This window comes from Impatiens glandulifera, chromosome 2, assembly GCF_907164915.1.
Source record: "Impatiens glandulifera chromosome 2, dImpGla2.1, whole genome shotgun sequence".
NCBI lineage: Eukaryota > Viridiplantae > Streptophyta > Magnoliopsida > Ericales > Balsaminaceae > Impatiens > Impatiens glandulifera.
In genome coordinates, this window is record NC_061863.1 from 34,915,006 (window position 1) to 34,940,561 (window position 25,556).

At 28.3% G+C, this 25,556-nt stretch overlaps 1 pseudogene; it reads left to right on the forward strand.

The window, feature by feature from the left end:
- Nucleotides 1-452: 452 nt before the first annotated feature.
- Nucleotides 453-24,654, forward strand: LOC124924601 (annotated as a pseudogene).
- Nucleotides 24,655-25,556: the final 902 nt, after the last annotated feature.

Here is a 25,556-nt window from a genome sequence, read left to right on the forward strand (position 1 = left end):
CTGATTAATTGAATTATGAATTTATCTCTTTTATTTTTATTTTATTTTTATGACTTTTCAATTCATTTATTTATCAAATATTTTTTATTTATTTTTTATGGCCTCTTTTTTCTTTTTTTTTTTAATATTTTATAGGATAGAAATTATTTAATAAGAAGAGAGAGAAAATAATTAATAATAGGAGAGAAAAAATAATTAATAATAGGAGATAGAATATTCTACCTGTCAAACCCACGTAGGTATCGCTGGATCATTCGCTGTCTCAAGTAACGCTTTCTATCATTTTTCTTCTATTAATATATAGAGAAATTATTGAATTAGAATTTAGAAGAAAGAATTTGAAGAATTACGTGTTTGAAAAATTAATAAATTTTCACTCTTTTATCTTCGCCTTTATCTTTTTATAGCAGCCAATAATGTTCCCTCCCAATTCCAATTCAAAGAGTGAAAGTGAAATGAGGACTTTATCCCTCGTCCTTTACACACTAACCATCAGAATCTTCATCTACTTTTTCCTGAACCTACTTTCATTTCTTGACCGCCACCGTCTTCCGCCAGGACCCAGACCATCCTACTTCATCTAGGTCCGATGCCACACCATTCTCTAGCAGCTATGGCTAAGGCATATGGGCCATTGATGCATCTACGACTCGGTCAGGTTCATGTGGTGGTTGCGGCTTCAGCTTCTGAAGCAGCACAATTTCTTAAGAAACACGATGCTAATTTTTCGAGCTGGCCGCCGAATTCTGGTGCAAAACACATTGCTTATAATTATCAAGATCTTGTTTTTGCTCCTTATGGTCCAAGGTGGCGGATGCTTAAAAAGATATTATCTGTTCATCTTTTTTCTTCTAAAGCTTTGGATGATTTCCGACATGTTCGACAGGTTTAATTTCCTATCTCCTCTGTTATTTTTAGACTCATGATTATTTATAAAATAGTTAAGTTCAGTTATATTCAATAACATAGGCCTCGTTTGATTCAGTGTTAATAAGTCGCGTATTGGCGTCTGCGTAGTAAGCTGTTACAGTAATTTTGCGTAATAAGCTCACACAAAAAATTATAATCAAACAAATGCTTGCGTTTAAACTAAAATTTTTCTCTACCTCCCTCCTTTAGCGTTTAAGATTATAATCTCAGAGTTCATTTTTAAATATTTTTTTATTCATTCTCTTTTATTTATTTCATTTATTTGTAATCATTTTATTCATTCTTTCATCTATTTAATCTCTTTCTAATCATTTTATTTATTCTCTCACATTTATTTCATATATTTATAATATTTTAATATATAAAATTATTATAATAAAAAAAATATATTTAAATATATTTTTATTTATTATTTATAATATATATATATATCTTAATATATAAAATAATTAAGTAAAAATATAAATTATAAATAGACTTTGATATTTTTTATTTATAATTTTAGAAATCAAACTAGCCTTAATTAATTATCGAAAATACTTTGAGATGAATCCAATGATAATACTAAAAGTGTGAGAGAGTACAAAAATAAATTCAAAGATTGAAAGATTGAATCATAGAGAGAAGTGTGAAAATGTGAAAAAAATATTATTAAATATTATTAAATACTTTTATATATATCTATATATATTTTATATCATATTTATATTAAATATATTTAAAATTATATATTTATAAAAATTAATATATTCATATCATTTATTTTAAAATATATTATTTTTTAATTTAAGTCATTTATTAATAATTAAAATTATATATTAACAATAAAATTATAAAAAATAATATATTAATATAATTTATTTTCAAAATATATATTATTTTTTAATTAAATCATTTATTAATATTTAAAATTAAATTATTAAATATATATATAACATTATATCTCTATATAATATTAATTATTAAATAATATATTATTAATATTAAAAACAAATAAGTTGGGCGTATAAGCTATATATTATTTTTTAATTAAATCAATTATTAATATTAACATAGATTAAATAAGCTGAGATCATATCAAACGTACTTGAGAATAAGTTGGATAAGTTTATTCTTAAGCTCTTCTAAGAAAGCGGATCTCCTGAGTCTTTTTCCCGGCGCACTTCCCGCTTGTGACAATGTCAGTGTTTGCGATTTTGTTTTTTTGGGCCATATATAGAAAGAGGTCCAGTCGAGCTTCTTTCTCCTACAGGCCAGAATCCGCATTTTGATTCTCTAGGCGTCAATAAGCTGAATCAAACTAGCCATAATATTTTTTATAATGATAATTTTTTTTAAGAAGTAACAGGAAAAAGAATGAGAGAACATTAATTAGCTTGAAAACGAAAGAAGAGTGAGAAAAGAGAGTAGAGCGAAGATTTTTTGATTTTTTTAGATTTTTTTCCTCAAATTATTTTAAGAAAGAAATAAAAAACTTGTTGTGAAGGATGGGAGTTCAATGTTCTAACAAGAAAACAAAAGAAATTAAATTTAAGAGAGGAACACATAACTTTTGACTTTTAGTATCTTTAAAAAGCTCTTTGCTCTAATGGGTTAAAAATAAAAATAAAAATTATTTGTAATTTGCAAATTTGTTAGAAAATTATTTGAAGGACATGTCTTTTAGTAAAAGAATTGGATTATTAATATACTTGTATTTATGCAGTACAGCTATAAGATGTATTTATTACTGAATGGAAAGATTATAGTTGGCCTTTAATTATTTAAATAATATTGATAAATATTTTTAAAATTTTATATCGTTGAGAAAAAAGAAAAGGGTGAGAAGAGAAGAGCAGGTAGTGTTTGGTACGATATACTAGTTATATGTGTATAAGTTGTAAGTGGTGTAAATTATATGGAGGTATAAATTATATAGGTGTACGCGTTCATTTCGTTCCCTTCTATTTTCTGGCGCGTATGCCCTTTTTTTTAAATAATTGGCATACACTTCCTTTATCGAATTTAATTGGCCCGTACATGTTTTAAATCGACACACTCGCGAATGTATCGATCTAATTGACTTGAGAGTCGCCACTTTAGTTTACTTCCCAAAAAACTAAAGAAATGAAAAACCAGAGATTCATTTTAAGAGTTCGGTGTTTGGTTACGTATTAGGAAAGGGCCTACGGCGCTATGTCCTATACGCCTGTCGTTACAGACGGTCTCTACTCCTAAGTAATTGGCCATATGATGTTTGAAGGATTGTTACGATTTCGTTCTGAGTTCAGAACTCTTTTGCTTGTGTGAGAAAATCTTAATCAATTTGCATAGGGGCTAATCCTATTCATGAGGTGCTTGACAAGGACAAAGCATTGAAAATCATTAAAAGGCATTGAAAGGTATTGCAAAACATAGAGCAACATTATCAAAGAAAAGCGAGAATCAAGATTCCCGAGAAGGATCAAATGAGGATAGATGAGGAGAATAAAATTCGATTGGAGGACTAGAATTTTATTCTTTTGCTCAAAGGAGAGAAGAGAGTGAATTAACTCAAAGTTCTAAGTGTTTTCCCTTTTTTTTGAAATTCTCGGAGTTAAGAAAAACTCTGAATACAACATTTTAAAATGAGTCATTTTCAGAAAATAATTCCCAAAATTCCCAAAAATTTCATATGATGGTCAAAAATATTATTAAAAGCTCACAAGAATCGATTTTGGAATTTTCGGAGTTATAGAACTTCCGATATGACACTACGGAGATAGACATTCTTCCAAACGGGTCCTAAAAATTCCAGGAAAATTTATTTTTGAAGAAAATAACATTTTTGAATTTTTGGGAAAGTTTGAGAAAATTCGAAAGTGGTTTGGATGTTCGAATCCTCATTTTAAAGTCATTTGTGAAATCTGGGAAACAAACAAGACCTTAGATTTATTTTATTTTTTTTAGTTTTTTAAAGTTTTAAACTAAAAGAAAAGAAAAATTAAACCTAGGGGCTCAATTAAAATAGAGGAAGAGTTTGAGGCTGTTTTAATTTCGAATTAAATATTCAATTCGAAATTAAAACATAAATACCCATTTAAAAAGCAAAGAAGCACAGAGGCTTCTTTGCAACCCTCAACAAAGTTGGGGGAATGGAAATATAACGAAATATCCCCTGTCTCCGACGACTTTTCCGGCAATGGCAATTTCCGGCAACAATAACTTCTGAAGCAACGCGTCGCCCGAGCGCCCAATACGACGAATCTCCGTGGTGTTCTTCATCTTCATCGTCGCCTATTCGATTCCTCAGTCTCAACAGAACCTCGACCAATGAAGATCAGCATCCATATTATTCCCCCAAATCACAAGATCTTCGAACGGGCGACGTCCTGCACCTCTTCTGCCTCTGGATAGGGAAGTCTCCAGCCGCGATGATTCGTCTCGCCACAAAGAACTATTCTACACTTTGAGACCACGCTTACAACCACACAGTCGAAGAACACCCTTAAGATCGATCGAAGAAAGCGATATGCTCTTCCGTTCTTCTGTATTTTTTTTATTTCAGTAGAAACAATTCCTTTGGATAAAAGAACAACAGGTCTATCCTAAACCAATTCCAGACTAACCTAACTCAACATCTATTAGCTAAGTATTCAATCAATAAAGAATCCAAATCACAGAAAGAAACACAGTCGAACAGAACAAGAACAATCAAACAATTGAAATAACCTGCGATCTAACTTTCTAATGAACAAATGGCATCAGTATTCATAACCGATGCCCCAATCAATCAATTAAGGACTACATTTGATAAGGATGTTACCTGATTAGAAGAGGGAAATGAAACAGAATGAAGAAACGAAATGAATCAGCCGGATTCGAAGAAGCTTCAGCCAAAGTTTCTAAAGTTTCTGCCGTTCTTCGCGTTCGTCGATCCAATCGTCCAAGGCGGTGAGCTCGGATTACATATTCTCTTTCTCTCGCCAGTAACCGCTCTTTTCTCTCCAAAAACTGAATTACTGATCACCCTCCAGAACTCCCCAAAACTGCTCTAAAAATTCCTCTCTCTTCTTTCTCCACTCATGCCCTTTAAGAACTGATTTTTTTTACCTTTCTCTTAAGCTGAAAAACGGCCCCTCTTAACTTCAAGGGTTAAATTGGAAATACACCCTAATATCAAGGGCACGCTTGTGAAAATATATATATATATATATATATTTCAGCTTTGTTTTTATCCCCGTTTTTCCTATCCTTTATTGACACCATCATCCCAAATAAATCTCCCTGGCCTAGTTTTTATTCAGAAAATTTTGAAAATTTTATGGTCTATTCTTGACATCACGAACGTGGATCTTCTTTTTGAATCAACCCAAACGGACCTTCCTACCCAAAGTTACGATGTTTTAAAGTCACTTCTCCATTTCAATCTTTTCAATCCCGCGGTTTTCACTTTCATAACTTTAATAGCCCATAACTTTGTACACATGGCTTTCCCCACAATGAGGCTGGTACCATTGGAAAGGCAAGAATCTTTCCTACATCCCCATGTTCTCCTTTTCTTACGAAATGGTCCGTGTTGGTCAGGAGACTAGCCTCACAGAAACGTGCCAGTTCACGCATTACCTTCGCTGCAGGCGACTTGGACTGAGCTTTAGGGAGAATTGGGAGAACTATTGGTGTCGTTGGAAAGACAATTCAAAGGGAATTCCAACGGTAGCTCATACACTAAAGATGGATCATTGGTTCAAAAGATATGATTTTTAGAAGTGCAACATAACTTCAGTAAATATATGATTTTTAGAAGTGCAACATAACTTCAGTTAGCTCCCAGAATTTGCATTTGTAGCATTGCCTCTCTTGTACTGATCGTGAGAGGGCCTTAAAGGTCGAACAACGGTTCGAGGACGATGCCATTGGAAAGGTAAATGAGTCATATTTCCAAACCAACTTGAATCACCCAAAATCATTGACCACAGCTCAAGTTACGAATTTTAAAGTGAAAGGGTGTTTGGTTTAAACCTTTCAGGAACACCTTCCACTCATGACCGGATTTCGTCTAGATATAGGGCACCAATGGGATATTGGGCTACACCATATGAAAGAGGACTAATTTCTATTTTCAAAACATTCAAGATCATTGAATTTCATTCAGTATTGAAGCCGGGATAAATTCATGAAGTCTAGGTTTCCAATGGAAGCTCCATGAGGACTTCAAACTTAAGGATTCTTGATTTTCTTTTCAATAATCCCCTTTTCAAATAACTCACTTTTCAAATAATCCAATTTTCCCACTTTAGAAGACCAGTCTACTCTTTTCCACTTCTTCTTGACACGTGCTTGATCCCTCTTTGCCCCGGGTTGACTCGTCGGTTGGCTGGTTGACTCGGATTGACCCGTTCTCTTATTTTCCCTCTTTTTGAGCAATTTCTGCACAAATTTACAAATAGTAATATTACACTCAAAATTCAAGATTTTTCAAAACGTACAACATGAACGTGTCACGAGTTGGGAAAACAGAGTCGTTATGAAATTCGACCTTTGGATCGTTATCTTTTAAGCTTTTCTGGGTCGGTTTTCCACGAGGTGTTACTATTTTTATTTTCCCGGTTCAATAAACAAACATGGGTATTATTTCGGGCCGGTTTTTTTATTAGGTATCTAGGGTGTAAAAATGTGGTGTCTACAATAGGTTATTAGTGTTTGGATGGGAGTAAAAAATATGTATAAATTATATATATTTTATTATTTTGTGTTTGGTTGATAATATAAAAAAATAGTAAAAAATATAAAAGACTATTTTAACTTTATATATTTTTAAAATTATTATTTTAATGTTTATTATGAGTAGTTTGTATTATTAATTAGATATAATTTTATAAGAAAATAATATATAATTATTTTATAAATATATTTTATAAATATATTTTATATTATTTTATATATAATTTTTTTATAATTGAACTTATATAATTATATAAATAAAACTTTTTTATATATTAATTAATATTTAATTTTGAAATTGATGTATTATTATAAAAATTTATATATTGAAATAATATTAATTATTTGTATAAAATAAAATATTAATTATAATAATAATTTAAATAAAATAATATTTGAAATTAGAATGGTATAATTATAAATTAATTTAGAATATATATAGATGTAAGTTGCATGGATAATAATAATAATAATAATTTATATAATTAATTATAAATATTATTTATTAATAATGAAATACAATTTTATTTTAATAATTAATTTCATATATGACTATTAATTTTTAATTAACATTATTATTATTTTTAAATAATAATTATATTTAATTATGTATAAAAATTGTCACATTAAAATTTTATACTTAAAATAATATAACTTTCTATAGAGATAAAATAATATATAAATTAAAATTTTAAATTAATATTTAGATATAATTAATTATTATTACTATATTTTAAAATAAAGAAATTAAAATTTTAATAATTTTATAAAATTAAGAGTAATATAAGAATATTATGCTTATGACTTCTTGTAACTAGTTTAGGTAGGTATAATATTATATAAATTATACCTAATTAATACTGGATATATAAATTTACATCAACCAAACAATCTTTATTATTTACCGTACATATATTCTACTTTATCTATATCATACCAAACGTTGTATTTGGATTGTTTTTTTTTAAACAGTTTAACACTATTTCATTAATAAGCTAAAAAATGGGAGGGGTCAATAATCAAACTAGAGAAACTCTAGTTTTGATTGAAAGATTACAAATAAAAGACTGAAAAGTTTCTGAATTGTGGCAGTTAAATCACATTACAAATCACAGATTATAATGAACAAAGACTACAATCTAGTTATCCCAACCTATGTTGTCTCCATATCCGCCTTTTGATCATATTGCCTTATTCCACATCCCATTTTTATTGCGTTCTTCATTAAGGGAGATTGAATTGAAGCTGATGATGATGTTTGTCTGTTCTTATTGTTTAATCTTCCTCTATATGAACTCGTACTAACATAATAAAATGTATTAATCTTCAGGATTTCAGGGCTTTTGTTACTACTTTTCTCAATTTCAGTTTTATGTGTTTGAGGATCAACAACTTTAGTTTCCTCTGTATTTTTCTTCTCTGTTGTATCTTTGATATCATCTTTTGCCTCTTCATCTTCATTGTATTTAGGTTTATCTTATTCAGTATCCCCTATTTCATCAGTTTCGTTGATTTCTTCAATATTTGATTCTACATTCCTTTTTCCTCTACATCATTATTTTCTTCCTTCTCTGATTCTTCCTTGATTTCTTCCTCTGTATTTTTTTCCTTGCCGATTTTCTTTAACTTCCCCAATATGCTCTTAGATTCTCGATTCTTCCGTTTCATTTTTCTGTCTTTCTTCTTCTTGGGCCTTTCCTCAACTGCTTTTTCACATTTAGTGCTAGCATGTTGAAAAGTATTACAAAAAATACACATGTCTGGCCTCCATTCATATGAAATTTCCATGATTGTAGACTTTCTTTTCTTGTCAATTATTGTCATATTCTTTGGCAGCATACTTCGAGGATGAACTTCAATGCTTATTCTAGCAAAGGTAATTACTTATAAGTTGTTCTCCTCCTTCTGTAATTGGGTCCATGTATAATGGTTTTCCCAATAAACTTGCAAAGTGACTTAAAGGTTCTGCATTGTACATGTGTGTTGGAATGTTCCAAAACTCAAAACCATATTTGGGTTGTTTTTATGGTTTGCTTAGCATGTTCAATTTTTCAGACCATCTCTCCAGCTTCATATAATTTGATCCAATATAAGTATGTTCATATTTCAGAATATCATCCAAGTTCGATTCCTTCTTGAATTGCAAAAAATAGAGATTATGTATATTTGCAGAAATCTTAACTAGTCCCTTCTACTCCCATTGTTTCATTAAGGCTTCCTTGGTGACTGAGAATGATACTCTATTCTTCTTTATGTAGTTTCCAACCACTACATTTTCCCAATCTTTAACACATTTTTCCTCCACTTCAGTTGACAGTTTAAATTCAAAAGGAGAATTGAGCACCTCCACTTTTGTTTTAACATTGCCCAAGTAGATTTTTTCTTTATAAGCATGATCTTCTGTTTTATTTCATGTGTTATTTTTTCAGACCTCGTTACTCTCCAGCTGGAATTGCTCATGATAGTATAAGTCATAGATTTATGAGACTTCATCAGCTCCCTCATTGTTTCAACTGACCAGTTTAATATCTTTTCATACTCTTCTTTCTGTAGTAAATTCCAGTCCTTAAGATAGTGTACATTCAATTTGACGGTTGTTTGTTGCATTTTTTCTTTGTTGAGCACAATCTCTCCTTTCTTTGCGTGCATCAAGAGCTTTGTGATTTGATTTTTCAGTCTAAATAGATTTGCTCTTTCATTGTAACAAACGTTCCAAATTCCTTCTTTCTTCCCCTGTTTTCTTGCTACATTTTCTTAAAAAAATTTATCAGCAATTGGTTCCTAACCTTTGTTGCATTCCTGTTTTTTCTGGATAATTTTTTCATGAATCCTATCAAATTCAATTTCATCTGCCTCCATTAAACATTCCATCAAAAATTCTTTGACTTCTTTATTCTTATTGCTTTTCTTTCTTCCCATTTTAATGAAGAATAAAAAACAACAATAAAACAGAGCAATTATAGAACATGATACACCAGAAACTCTAACAATTGAATAACAGGGTAAAACAGAAACCCTAACTTTCAATCAAGTTTTAGAAAGAACAACCAAGTTATTAGAGTTACCGTGTCGTTTGTGGCGTTCGTGCCGATTGTGCCGATCTTGCCAAAAGCGACCCAAAGCGACTAGCAACCGCGAACACCACAAGCGAACCGCGACCTTGATATATTGCCAATCGTGTCGATCAATCTGTTTGTACCAATTGTGCCGTTCGTGTCGATCGTGTCATTCGTGCCGTTCGTGATGAGAGAATTGGCTGCCGAAATTTTCGCCGTAATATCGCCTGAAATCTCCCGAGTTTTTCTCTCTCTTCTTTTTATTGATTTTTGTAATTTTTTAACGTTTGGATTGTTATATACTTGTCTTTATGCATGCAATACACCTATAGGAAATATTTATTATTGAATGGGAAATTTTTAGTTGAGAAGAGTAACATGTTTTTATTTTAAGGAAAAATTTCACCGAAACGTATGTATTTGTACAATTAGCTCAGTTACACGTATGAACTAATAAAAGTTCATTTAAACGTACATATTATTAAAAATTGACTTATCTAGCCTCTATTAATAACTATAGTTAATTTTTTTTAATTTAATATTTATTCATTTTTTCTCTCCTTCTTTTATTTATTAATTAATTAATACATTTATCTCCTTTTACTATTTTTTCTTTTGTCTATTCTTTTAATTAATTCATTCATTCATTTAACTCCTTTTACTATTTTTTTTTGTTATTTGATTATTTTATTTATATTTTTTTATACTATTTTGTTTATTACTATATAAACCTAGATTATTTTAATACTATTTGATATAATATTTGAATATTGTAATATATAAAGTAGTTCAAAATTTCTATAATATTTAATTAAGTATTTTATAGAACAATATATTCATTTATCCTCTATTGTTATTTTTACTCTAATTTGCATAAATATGACGAGTCCATAATTTCTGTTAATCTTGTGGAAAAACAGTTTGCACCGCAAATAAAATTTAATAAAAAAAGATTATACAAGTAATTATTTAATAAAATTACTTTGAGCAAAATATAAAAATATTAGAGTATTAAAATATTGAACTACTTTATACATTACAATATTCAAATATTCAGTCCTAAAAATACCAAATAATTTTAAAACAATATATAAAAAACTAAATAATAGAAAAAAATCAAATAAGAAAAATAAATAGTAAAAATGGATAAATGTATTAATTAATTATTAAAAATGAATAGACAAAAGAAAAGAAGAAATAATAAAAAATGATGAATTAATTAATTAATAAAAAAAAAGTGAAAAAAATGATTATTTAACTAAAAAATATTAAATTTTAAAAAAATAATTAACCATAGTTACTTACCGAGGCTAGGTGAGTCAATTTTTAATTTTTCGTACGTTTAAATGAACTTTTATTAATTCACACGTCGTCTAATGAGCTAGTTTTACATGCTCTAAATTAGCTTTTTTTTTTCTTCCATTTTTTATATAAAAAGCTAGAACATAATGTCACTAGGTCACTTTTTTTGTTTCTTAAATATCAATTTTGCCTTAAATTAAATTATAAAAATAAAAAAAATAATAATCATAATTAGTTTTTTCTTCAAAAAAAAATTAATAAATAAATATTAATTTAATAAACCTACTCAATTTATCCATTTAAAAAGATATTTCGTGAAATTCCATATTCTTCAATAAGATAACATATCCACTCTCCAAAATCAAAAAGGAAATATCCATAAATATTAAATATATCATAATATCATAAATCTTTATATTATAATAAAATCAATATATTTATATATTCCAGAAAAATCATGCATTTACAATAATCTAAATTCATCCATATATATGGAATGAAAGAGAAAATTCAAATATTCATAAATTTAGAGATCTTATATCTTAATCTATCGTAATTATATAATCTATCGTAATTATATAACATCATAATATTTAATCTAAATTCAAAATATATGAATAAAGATATATCATTACGATTAAATTTATATATATATATATACATTCTTCATAAAATTGAATATTTCTAATTATAATTTGAAATTATCAAAACCAATATATATAAATATATATATATATAATTCGAATATATGAAAATATGATTTGAAATTATCAAAAAGAATCTAAATATCCCTAAATCGAGGGAAATTATGAGATAATTCAAATATGTATTCGCATCAATCTTCATGTTAACATCATACAATCTTAATTAATATATAACTGTAACTCTTTAATGAGACTTAACAAAGAATCTAAATATCCATAGATCTATGATGTCACACCCAAAAACTCATTTTAGACCGAGTAACTTCGGTCTTGGCCAAAACCAAGGGCCCAGACAAATCTGTGCCAGGGCCGAGGCAAATCTATGTCAGTACCGAGGTAAATCTATGTAAGGGCCGAGGCAAATTTGTGTCGGGACCGAGGCAAATCTATGTCGGAACCGATGCAAATCTGTGTAAGGGCCGAGGCAAATCTATGTCGGGACTGATGCAAATCTGTGTCAGGGCTGAGAAAATTATGTGTCAGGGCCGAGAAAAATCTGAGTTAGGACCGAGGAGGTCAGGCCGAGGTTAATGTTTCCTTGCCCATACTTTTTCCAACCCATATTTCTTCAAAAACTTGCTTATGCCACCTCATGCTTCACCCAAACCAAACTTATTCAACTCATGCTTATGCCACCTCATCCTTATGTCACCTCATTCTTCACCCAAACCAAACTTATTCAACTCATGCTTATGCCACCTCATGCTTATGCCACCTCATGCTTATGCCACCTCATGCTTATGCCACCTCATGTTTCACCCAAACGAAACATATTCAACCCATGCTTATGCCACCCAGGCCCGGACTGTGTAATAAGTGAGGCAATTGCCTCAGGCCTAAATACTTTTTGGGCACCAAAATCTTCAAAAAAATAAATTATAATGATATGTTCATGTGCTTATTTTTAAAAAGCCCATAAATAATAATTGATAACCTATCAATGATAAGCCCTAACTTAATTTGTATCCAAAAAAATACAAATAAAAAACACAATCTTACTTGGAGAAAAGAATCACACGATTCCCATTTATCAACAAAATCAAGGAAAAAAATAAAATAAGAACAAGCATTCTTTAAAAAGAAAAGGAAACACTCCCCCAACTAAAGTTGTTAAGACATTCATTACCTGGAGAAGCAAAAAGAGCGATTGATGTGCTGAATTATTTGAAAACAATGGATGATTGTTATCCAAATTCCTATATCGCATATCGAGTTTTGCTGACTATACTAGTTATTGTTGCATCTGCGGAAAAGAGTTTTTCCAAATTAAAGTTGATTAAAACTTATCTTCGATAAACTATGTCGCAAGAAAGACTAAATGGGTTATCTATATTATCTATCGAGAAAAAAATTATTGAGAAAGTTGATTATGCAAACTTGATCAATACTTTCGCTTCAAAAAATGCGAGACGAGTAATATTCAAGTGACTATGTATTAGTTCGGAACATGAATTTTAAATTTTGTTTGGATCTTCTTTGTTTTTTTAGTATTACTTATGACATATTGTTTTGATGATATTTTATTTCTAGAATTAATGTTACAAATACTATTATATTTAAATCGATAAAAAATATATGTATGAATATTAAGCTTTGAGGGCACCAAGTTTTGTTCTCGCATCAGGCCTCGAAATCTCAGGTCCGACACTGATGCCACCTCATGCTTATATCTCCCTCATGCTATGACAAGCAAGTGATCAACCCATTCTATTAAACATCCATTTAATCCAGCTGATGACAAGCAGGTGACTAACCCTTTTTATTAAACCCATGCCTAGGACAAGCAGGTGACCAACCCTCTTCATCATTTATTTATCCATCCAATGCTGATGACAAACAGGTGACTAGTCTTTTTATTATCAACTTGTCCAACCCATGCCTATGACAAGTAGGTGACCAACCCTTTTATATTAAACAATCATTTAACCCATGTTATGACCATCAGATGACCAGCCTTATTAAACTACTATATATAATGCACTCTTTCATTCATTTTATCTTTTTCCTCTCCCTCTTTACTAATAAAACAGAAGGCACACTTTAGAAGCAAGATCATAATATCTTTAGCAAGTTCATACATCTTTAGCAAAATCAAAAGCAAACAATCTTTTCTCAACTCATCTTTAGAAACCCACACCAGTTTATATAGTTCATATATATCTTATGATCTGTTTCACCAAGTATGTTCTGTTTCACAAAGTATATTCTATTTTCCAAAAGCATAATCTATTTTCCAAAGCCCTAATCTATTTTCCAAAGTTTTGATCTGTTTCCCAAAGCTATGATCTGTTTTTCCAAGATATGATATTGTTTTATGGAAAACGTAGTAACACCTCAGACTCCTAAATTACTTAGACCGAGTGAGGGATGTTTTAAAACGTTACATACATAAACGGAAAAACAGAAATATATGCGGAAGAGTTATATATATGTGGCATTACCAAATTCGGACTTTCAAAAGCAGATACAGTCCTTTACATCAAAAACATTTAAGAGATGGTCCATTATTACAAAAATAGTGGTCTTTAAGTTCTATACCCTAAAAAGTACTTGAACTTCATTTGTCCCTCCTCCCACACACACACACCTCCCCTACACCTTGGCCACTCTCCAAGGCTCCATTCATTATGTCAATAGAAAGCTAATGCTGTGTACCTACACCACACAAGCATAGTGAGTCTAAAGACCCAGTAAATATTTGAAAGAAAGTATAACAAGGACATTTAAAAACTTCTTTTATTGATATGCTAGTTTACAAAATAGTATTCCATAGTGAAGAAACAGTAACATTTCGAGCACATATTTGACCCTTGACCTTGAGAGCTGATCCTCAAGGTGAGATATCCATTTGAGCACATATTTGGAGGGAACTCTTTGAAGTCTATCCCTAGAGTCCACAACCTGGTTAGACACATTCTGGGTGGGTAGATCTTTTAATAGCTCATGTTCAGAAGTCAGTCCCATAATAAGCAACCATCATTTTGGAATCGGACAACCAAAGCTCATATTGGCTAGCCTTCCTCCCATATCCATCTTTTACAACAATATATCTACAACGATATAATTTTCTCACATAATTAAATTAGGATGGCTCTGATACCAATTGTTAAAAATTATCCTAATTAAATCCTAATTTAATGTGTAAGAAATTAAAATCTGAATGACACCTTAATTTGATGAATCATGAATCTTCTCTTTCTTAGACTTTTGCATTAATTGAATGATTTTTAATCTCTTTCCTTAAACTTTCCTTATATGGAATGGTTCTTCCATTTGATGGGGACGCAGAGGAGAATTGCCCGTACTTCAAATGGGAAACATTACCGTTATATATAACCAACATTAAGTTAGTTATTATAGTTAGGTCATTTCTAATTTAGCCCTTTCATAAAATTAAAAATGCCACTTAGGTATCCTCACTTTATATTCATGACAAATACACACATAAGCCATAAACTTAATTTCACATTAGATCACATTATTTTGGCTTATATTAAATATGACATGCACAATTATTTATTATACAAGTGACCCTAAAAATACCAACATGCGATACTAACGAATGTTCTAAAAAACGTGGTCGGTCAGACCCAAGTGAATTTAAGGCCGTTGTTAAATGTTTGCACCACCAACGCCTAAGCTCGCCAGATGCTCGAAAATGTGTCTTTAGCGACGGAATCATCGACGTTGATCCAAAATCCGACGATTTCAAAGGAATGGTGGTGGACTTGATGGTTCCCACCGGCGTTTTCAATTTCGGCAATTTCGTTCCTGGTCTCGAATCTACATGTATATGTTGTGGTGTCATTGATTATGACTATTGGATGTCCTAGACATTAAATTATTTTCACTTAGTAGATATAAATTATTATTTTTATTTGTAAATATTTGAATTCTTAAATATACTAAATTAGAAATAAAAAATTATTTTTACCAAAAGGTTAAATTAGCTTATTAAGTTTACTATTTTTATTTTGGTTAGTATGGACTACTTTGGATTTTTATACTTTAGTTCATGTGTTTGTTGGGCAGAGTCACCCCGAGTTTTGGGCTGCCCCAGTCCCGGTAGAAAAAAAGACGATATATTTTTTCCCTAAGTTTAGTTTAAAAAATTGATAAAATATATTGTTTTTGGTGAGATTTGAACCCATGACCATATAAAATTTTAAATTTTTTTATCTTAAACCACTAAGCTAAATACATTATATGTTAAAATTACAATAAATTTATATAAATAGCATAATATTTTTAACAAATGGGCTATCCACCATGGGAGTGGGCTGCCCTAACCCGAGGATTTGTCGGACTTACCACAGGGTCGGACCTGATGTTGGGCTTACTCTATTAATTCTTTGACGCAATCCTGCATTTGATAACAATTGTGAGTGCTACACGCATGGAATTGCGTCTAAGATGAAGAAATTGCACTCCCGTTTTGATGCATTTTAAGCGAGATTGTGGAGGAACATAAAACTCATCTTCATGGTGGCGCTAATAAGAACTCTACCGATTTTCTTAGTACTCTTTTAATACTCAAGGACAGTATCGACACGGATGCCGACAATGGCGTAAAACTTACCGACACTGAAATCAAGGCCCTACTTTTGGTATCATTTAATATTATTTATGTTTTTTTGGGAAACGACAAATTATTTTAATAAATGCAGAAAATTAGTTTGTAAATTAAAATGAAAAGGGTAAACATAACCCGATTAGATCTTCTGCTACCAAATTTTCTATTCATCTATTCCGGACCAATCATAATGCAGTATTATTAAATTTAAACATTTTTTCATATATATATATAAAAAAATAGAAGTCTAAAAGTAAACAACACATAAATCATGAAATAAGTCTTGAAAAAAAATTGAAGTTTGCTTCTCATTATAATTTATATTTTTATTTAAAAAAATTTAACACGTCCCTACTTCAAAGTGTTATTTTAGTGATAATTAAATTGTTATAACTCAGAGTTCTATTTAAACTAATTCTGGGGTTATTATAAACTTTTTTAATTAAGTGTTTAATAATATGTAAACGAGGTGAGCCAAGACGAATAATTTCTTTTAAATTGGCTCGTTTAGCATATAGTTTAGCTCGAGCTTGCCTTGTATATATTTAGTTGGACTCATGAGTTGTTTGAATTCGACTTCTTAAGAGCTCGTTTACAATATAGAAGAAGACTTCACGTTAAGTGAAAGAATTTTTTTTCTTATTAAATATTAATAAATATTAAATTTAAATATTAATAAATATTAAATGAGTTTCTAAATGAATACCCACCTGAGCTCATAAACAAGTCTCCAAACAAACATTTTTACGAGTTTCTAAATGAACATGTTCGCAAACCCATTAACGAGTTTCTAAAAGAACATGTTCGCGAGTTGACAAGTCGAATATCTAAAAGCTCTAGCTTGGTTCGTTTAAATTTTCAAACTTTTAAACGAGCTAAAGCTCGTTTCGTCAAAACTAACTAACGAGATCGAACAAGCTTTTTACCGAGCCGAAATTCGAATAGCTTGCGATCAAATCTTTTCATTTACGTCTCTAATGATATGGAATACTAACCATAATTCGGTAGAATATGTTTAGAATAAATACATAACAATACTTTTATTGTTACAAATATTAACACATAATTGATTGATTTATCGCAGAATTCACTAGTAAAAAAATCAGTTTGTTCCACGGTTGCTATTAAGGGAGTAATATCAACCGTTTTAAAAACCGTTGATATAAAGGGGTCAATATCAACCGCTCTTAAAACGGTTGATATTAACTCATCTATATTAACGAATTTTAAAATCGTTGATATTGACCACATTTATATCAACCACTTTAAAAACTGTTGATATAGAGGGGGCAATATCAACGTTTTTAAAACCGATTGATATAGAAATGGTCAATATAAGGGTCAATATCAACCGTCTTAAAAACCATTGATATTTAAGGGATAGAGATGAGTATATATAAACTGTTTTTAAAATCGTTGATATTGAATATTTTTATATATATTTTTTTAAATTACAAATTTAATTATTAATTTATAAATTTTATATTCATACAAAAATAATTATTAAATTTAAATTATATTATATATCACAAATAACTTGGGAATTTGAAATTTACTATTTTCTACTCCCCTTATTTTCTTTTTCTTTGTCTTAATAAAAAAATTATTTTATTTTTTAATCATATAAAAATATATTATTATAATTATTAATATTTAAAAATAATAATATTATTAATTTTATTATATTTTTGATATGAATATATATATTTATATAATTAATTTAGGGGTATATAATATAGGGTTAAGATATAAAATTTAAAGCTAATAGTTTAGTATTTAGGTATGTTTAGGTTTATACTAGTATATATTTATATAATTAGTTTTAGGATTCAATATAGATTTAATTATAAATATTTGTAAATAATAGTATTATTAATTTTTATATTTTTTATATGAATATATATATTTATATAATTAGTTTAGGGTATAAGACTATATTTTTTTATAAGAATATATATATTTATATAATTAATTTAGAGTTTAGGATATATGATTTGGGATTTAAGATTTAGGGTATAAGACTTATCCAGATAAGTTTTATTTATTTATAATTATTTTTTTTACATATTTTATTATGAGATTTTGTTATATTATATTTTATTATTAAAGAAAAATGTTTGAGTAAATTTTATTATTGTATCAAAAAATAATTATTCAAAAATTTCATTCTAAATTGTTATGATAATTTATTTGTAATTTTGAGTTATTTTTATTTATTTTCATATATATGAAGAATAAAATGAAGATAAAAAAATATTTATAAGATTTAGTGTTTATGAAAAATATAATATATTAATAAATTTTAAGGTTTAGTCCTAATAAAAAATACTATTAATATTAGGGAGAAATTAAAATTTAAGATTTAAAGAAAAAAATTAATAAACAGACAGATTAGAGAGACTAGAAAAGATATATAATGATATTATTTATCATTAATCATAATATATATTAATCATAATAGTTTATATAATTTGTATATATAATTAATAATTATTTATATATATAAATTAATTATATATATATATATATAATCATAATTATTATATAATAATAAGTAAAAAAACTAAAACTTTAATGACAATATATCTTAAATTTAAAAATGTTATATAATTTCATATATTATGTAATTAAATATATATATATATATATATATATATTTAAATTTGAAATATTCATATTTATTTATTTAATAAAATATATATAATATATTTTAAATTAAAAAAATTTATATAAATTAATTTGATTTGTTATTTAATAGAGTATATATATATATATATATATATATATATATATATATATATATATATATATATTATTACCATTTTATTTTAAAAATAGTTGATATTAAATATTTTTTTAATATTTTTTAAATTTATATTTATATAATAATATTCAATAATTAATATATATATATAATATTTATGTAATTAAATTTGTTAAAATATAATATATTTATATATATATATATATAATTAAAATAAATAAATAAAAGATCATTAAAATCGGTGGTGGTGGGTTATTATAAAACTAGTTATAATTAATCATTATAACTTTTCTTCAACCTATATAACTTCTTATCTCTTCAACCCTCTCTATTCCCACAACCTCTCTTCAACCCCTCCCTTTACTCACAACCTTTATTTTAGTGAATAATAATTTCTTTTCTCTTGAAGTCTCTCTCCTTGCTCTCAAATTTGGTCAATCGATCACTTCTTCTTTCCTATAGATAAAATTATCATTGTATAGTTTATTAGGTATATATTTGATAAGTTTTTAAATATATTTCTTCAACAATGTTTATATTATTAACTTAATTTTTAATTATTTAATTTGTAAATATTTTTATATATAGGTATACTAAATTTGGACCGAATGAAGAATAAATAGAAGATCAACTAATAAGATATATAAGATCTTACTATTTTTGTATTATTATTTTTGTGTATTATGATTTTTTTTGTTTATTTAAATGTAGTATTTATATGTGTTGGAGTTAAATTATTTTAATGTTAAATTTAGAATTATATTTAAAAATTATATTTTCATTTGAAATTTTGTATAAAATAATTAAATTATTTTAAAATTATTTTTAATTAATTTTTTTATAAATTCGGAAATAAAAATATTAACAACCATTATACTTAAGTAATTACAACAACTTTTATAACGAGTTGATATTAATTAATAACAATAAACTTTTGGGCGGTTTATATTGAGTAATTGCAACAATATTTAAAATAGTTGATATTGCTTAATAACAACCTCCTATAGAACCGGTTGATATTTATTAATAACAACAACCTACAAAATGGTTGTTATTGAGTAATAACAACATGATTTATGTCTGTTAATATTGAGTAATGACAACAACCTAAAAAATGGTTGATATTTCATGTTTTTGTCAAGTGTAAAACACACATAATCTGACCATTGTCTTCATCTTGATCAACTCTTCTGATAAGATAAGGTCATAACCAAAAAGATACAAAAAGTTTAGTCCCAAATAATTCAAATATAACTAAAATTAGGTAGACACTTTAAGCCCCAGAAAAACAAATTTCGTCACGTACAAACCTTGATCCGACTGTTGAAAATGTAGAGGAATGAATTACCAACCCTCTCGACAAAATCTCAGTGCCATCGAACTCCGTTCGAATCTCTGATCATCAATTTGATGACCTTGCGCGGCTGTAGATGAAAATCTGCTACTAGATTTTCTCTCTACCTCTCTTTTAATTTTGACTTCTTCAATAAACATTTTCCAAAGAAAAATCTCTCCAAACTTATTTTAGCCGAGATTTTCTTCAAGTCAAAGCCCTTGACATAGTGAAATAATGTCACTCATGTATGCCAAGACAACAATCGGTTATAATAAAACCTCCAATTAATTTTCAACAATCATGAAAATGTATTGTTTGTTCTCCACATTTTTCTAGCCAAATCCTACATAGAAATAATCTAACAAACCATGTATATGATTAGTGCACCCTCAACTCATACCTTAGAAATTATCATTCTTGATAGAATCCTTGGGGTATCAAATACCCACTTGAGAACTTCGCACCAGCACTTACCGGGATTGTCAATCAAAACCCACTCACAAGGTTTGATGCAAATCTAAAATCTGGTCCTTATACACACATAGCAAAACCACACTCTTGCAAACAAACATTAAAGTCTTCTCTTTAATCAGAAAACCCTTTACATGTTGCATCAACTATCTTTCACAATCTGCAACATCAAATAATCACTCCACCTTCTTTTTCAACTCCAATTTTCAATCTCCCCATTGACGAATATCAAATCTATTAAAAGATAAACCACAAATCTCCATATTTGAGAAATTTAAGTCAAACAAGTCTCAATATAAATCCAAGATCAAAGCATAGAAATCTTTGAGAATTTTATTAAAATCAAACAAGGCCTTACTTGTGAAAATTAGAATTAAATAGATCTTCAGCCTATTTTATTAAATCAAACGAGACTTAAAGAAAAAGTCTTAGTTGAAAAAGTCTTAGTTGTTTACCACTTCAAAGATTCTTGGCTCCTCTATATATATTATATGGAATATATATAGAGATATATACGGAATATATATGGATATATATTTTTTCCTTTTTATATTTTAATAGACAACATGTCCCAAATTAAAATAAGTTAAAGGAATATACCTTATATTCTTCATTCTGGTGTCGCTGCCTACACAACGACTTTTCGTCACATGCACCCATTGTCGCCTTCAAAAAGAACAAAAGACTCATTGTATTATTCTCTCTTCTTCTCAAGAGAGCATCACTCAAAGCTAAGAAATATTTTAACGACAATAGATATCTACTTAGCAATTGATTTGCAACAATTTCTTCAATGGTGGTTAGGGTTTCTATTATATCTTCACAAATAGATTAAGATAAATATTCTCAAAACATGCTCTGATACCACTTGTTGAGAAAAGATCTAATCTAAACACACGATAAAAGAAGATATAAAAATAAAGTGGTAAAGAATAATAAAGAACACAAGATATAACGAGGTTCAGCCAACAATGCCTACATTCTCAGGGAGTCGTCCATTCTATTGATTTTTCATGGAATAATGGTCCAAGTAACCCTAGGTTACAATGTCTCTATTTATAGGAGTACATTAAAAGGTTAAAAGATTAAACTACTACTCCTAATCCCAATAAAGGCTTAAAGCCCAATTAAAATATATAAACTTTAATAAAATATGAGCCCAAAACGTAACATTACTGGGAATCTTAATATGGATGAGGCAGACATCTCCTTTAGTAGTGCATCCTAAGCCTAGGTTTTATGCCCATGTTTATGGGGATTTTTAATTTGGAATGTTATTGGTTTTACTAGGTATTCTATCTTGAAAACTGTCAAGAAAGTGATTTGAATAATTCACTTTCTCTATCTTATAATAATGTCATCATATTTTAAGCTTTATTGTTGTAACTATTTTATATTACATTTGTAGGGTTTTAATTAAATGTTTGTTCAATTCTACATTAATGTATTGGTCATTTAGGCTTAGGATTATAAATATTTGTCCAAGGATATAATAAATATGGAACATTATTAATTAATAGTATTTATATTGTAATTTTTTTCAATTTTCAAACTATTTAAACGTAGGAATAATCAAATGCCTACAAGTATTCTAACATATAATGTCAATTTTGGACACCAAATGGTCCATAACAAATCATAATATTCAGGGTCAATGTTGCATAGTTTTATTTGATTATTTAAGAATATTATCTTAAGTTGTGACAATTTTCCAAGCCAATGAAGAAACATTTGCAGCGTGACAACTTAGTAACGTTGTTATTGGAACGGTCGAGAATTAATATTTTTGAATTCGAATCAAAATTTTTTATCTGACATTTGTGAAATTTGTCGTCATGTTCATAAGATTGTTGTTGATATTAGAAATCTGCTTTCAGAGTTTTTTTTTTAAATTTTAATTTTGTTAAAAAGTCAAAACTTGACTCGACAATAATGCCATGTTAAATTTGCTAAAGTCGTAATTCGACTCTTAACTTCAATGAGAGGATTTTGTTGATTCTACCCTTGATGAAATATAATTTTATTTATAAGAAAATTAAAAATAAATTTCCTTGATTATATTAGTCTTATCTTCTGGTGAACCATCTGGCTTGAAAAAACTCGCAGAAGGTTCACTAATCGTTATCGATCAATGCGTTTAATTCATAATTTTATTATTATGATAATCGGGGAAGTTTCATTGGAGAACTCATTTATCTTTTTGAAGATCTCGTGCTCGTTAAAATTTATTCTTTTTGTTTAATTATCAGTGAACTATTTTGTGTTGTGCTTTTTTAAATGTTTTTTTTTCAATTTTTAATGTTTATGTCAATGAGATTAAATGATTATCATTTATATAATTTGGCATTATTTTTCAAAAAAAAATGAAAAACAAATAAACTTTCATATTTTTATTATTTGGGGAATAATATCAATTTTGTCTACGAAATTGTTAAAAAGTTAAAATATTAAATTTTTCCATGTCTATCTTGCCACCTCACATAAAAAAAATATAAAATAAATGAAATATAACATAATTTAGACTTAGGAAGTATCATTAAATATATTTGTTTAAATTATATTATTCAAATTAAACTTAAACTTTTAATTTATTCTAAGAGTAAATTAATCCGACCCAAGTTCAAGATAAAAATAACAACAAAACCTAAATAATATTAGGTGTCACATAAATTTTATAGAATAAAAGAGTGACAAAAAAATGTTTAAATTATTTTATTAAATAAAATAAATTAATATCTTTCTAACAAAAATAGCAAAACCGAATTATATCCTATATATAAACTAAAAAAAGCACCAAAATATCTAAATATATATATTTTTAATATCCATATATTCTCTTAACTTCTGAGTAAGATTCAACTAATTCATATGAAATCTGTAAAATAAAAAATATATTATATAAATAAAAAATTTAGGGAACTTTATATTGAGTAGTCATTTTAACTACGTCAAAATCAATACTCCACAAATATTGTGTACTACTTTTATAACCTCTCACCAAATATTCACTTGAATCACCCCCATAACTTTCCAATATCGAAAGTGAGCAAACGTATTGGAGGAATCCCTATACCTAGGGATGTAAATGAGTCGAGCCAAACAGTATCATGCTCGAGCTCGGCTCGTCTAGTATATATTCGGACTCGAGCTTGGCTCGAGCACGTTTCGAGCTTTTACAATCGAGCTCAAGCTCGGCTCGTATAGATTTATTTGAGCTCATGAGCCGCTCGTGCTCGGCTCGTTTAAAACTCGTTTAGAAAGCTCGTTTAGAAAGCTTGTTAAGAGCTCGTTTAAAGCTCGTTTAGAAAGCTCTATTTATTAACCCTAAGTTTAATTATAGCTTTATAGGTTATTATTATATTAATATAAATATAATCATGTAATAATATTAATTATTATAATATATATTTATATATTACTATTTTTTTTTAAAATTTAAAAATTATATTTAAACAATATTATAATCGAACGTGTTCGTGAGCCTATAAACGAACTTGTTCGCGAGCTTATAGGCAAGCCTATAAACGAACATGTTCGTGAGCTTACGAGCCGGATATCGAGAAGTTCAAGCTCGGCTCGTTTAAATATTCGAGCTTTTAAACGTGCTTGAGCTTGGCTCGTTAAGACTAACGAATGAGTTCGAACGAGCTTTTTGTCGAGCCGAGATTCGAATAGCTCGCGAGCAGCTCGGTTCATTTACATCACTAGCTATACTCTCCCCGACTTTATGTAAAAACTTGATTTAAATATCTCAAATGTTGACTCTCTCACTTTTGTGTGATTCTGATATACTGAATTTATGATATAAGGTACATAATGTGACACTTGAACCATGATTCGTGTTAAAAGGAAATACGTCTGCTATTTCCAAAACTATAATCAATCATCTTACTCCCATTACAGTATCCTAACATTAAACACACCAATTCAAGAACCTCAAGTGAACTCATCGTATCAATAGTGACTCCTTTTTGGCAATGACGGAAAAAAATTATTAGGATTGGAGCCTTATTTCATTATACGTACTTCTTGAGACGAATATCATTTTCTTCTTTGGCTAACATACGTCCAACAACTTTACTTTCTTCTCATCCCGACAATCTTGCTCCAAATGAAACAACTCATTATTTGATACAACTTTTTTCACACCTTTTTATTTTCGCTTCGTCTTGACTGAGATTCATAATCACATTTTGGAAAACCTAACCAGTATTCAATTCAATCAAGAAAAGTATTTAAAATTTCATTAAATTGTAAAAAATATGTATTCAATTAAAATTTTATAAGTTAGAGTTTTTACAACTTAAATTCAAAAGATTATACAATAAAAGCATATAAAAAAATTATAGCATACCTATAGCAATTTGAAGTCCATTAACATCTCGATTCTTAATGGCTAGAGCCATATCTTTGAAATGGGGAGCAATATTATTTTCATTAATCACCATTAACATTACTTCTATGTCTTCTTCGTCGTATTCATCTTCGCTAAAATTGTAATCATCTTCGCTACTGAAATCATCTTCGTTATTGCAAACGTCATGAATAACATTACAAACTGATTGCATCACATGTTTTTCACTATTGGGTATAAGCACCATTATTCTCTCTTAAAATTATAAAAGTAAAATATAAACAATGAAAAAAAATTTATCAAATAATTAGGTCTATTTGTTTGGTATTTATAAAGTTATAAAAAAAATCTATATATAAAAAAGATTTATATATATATATATAT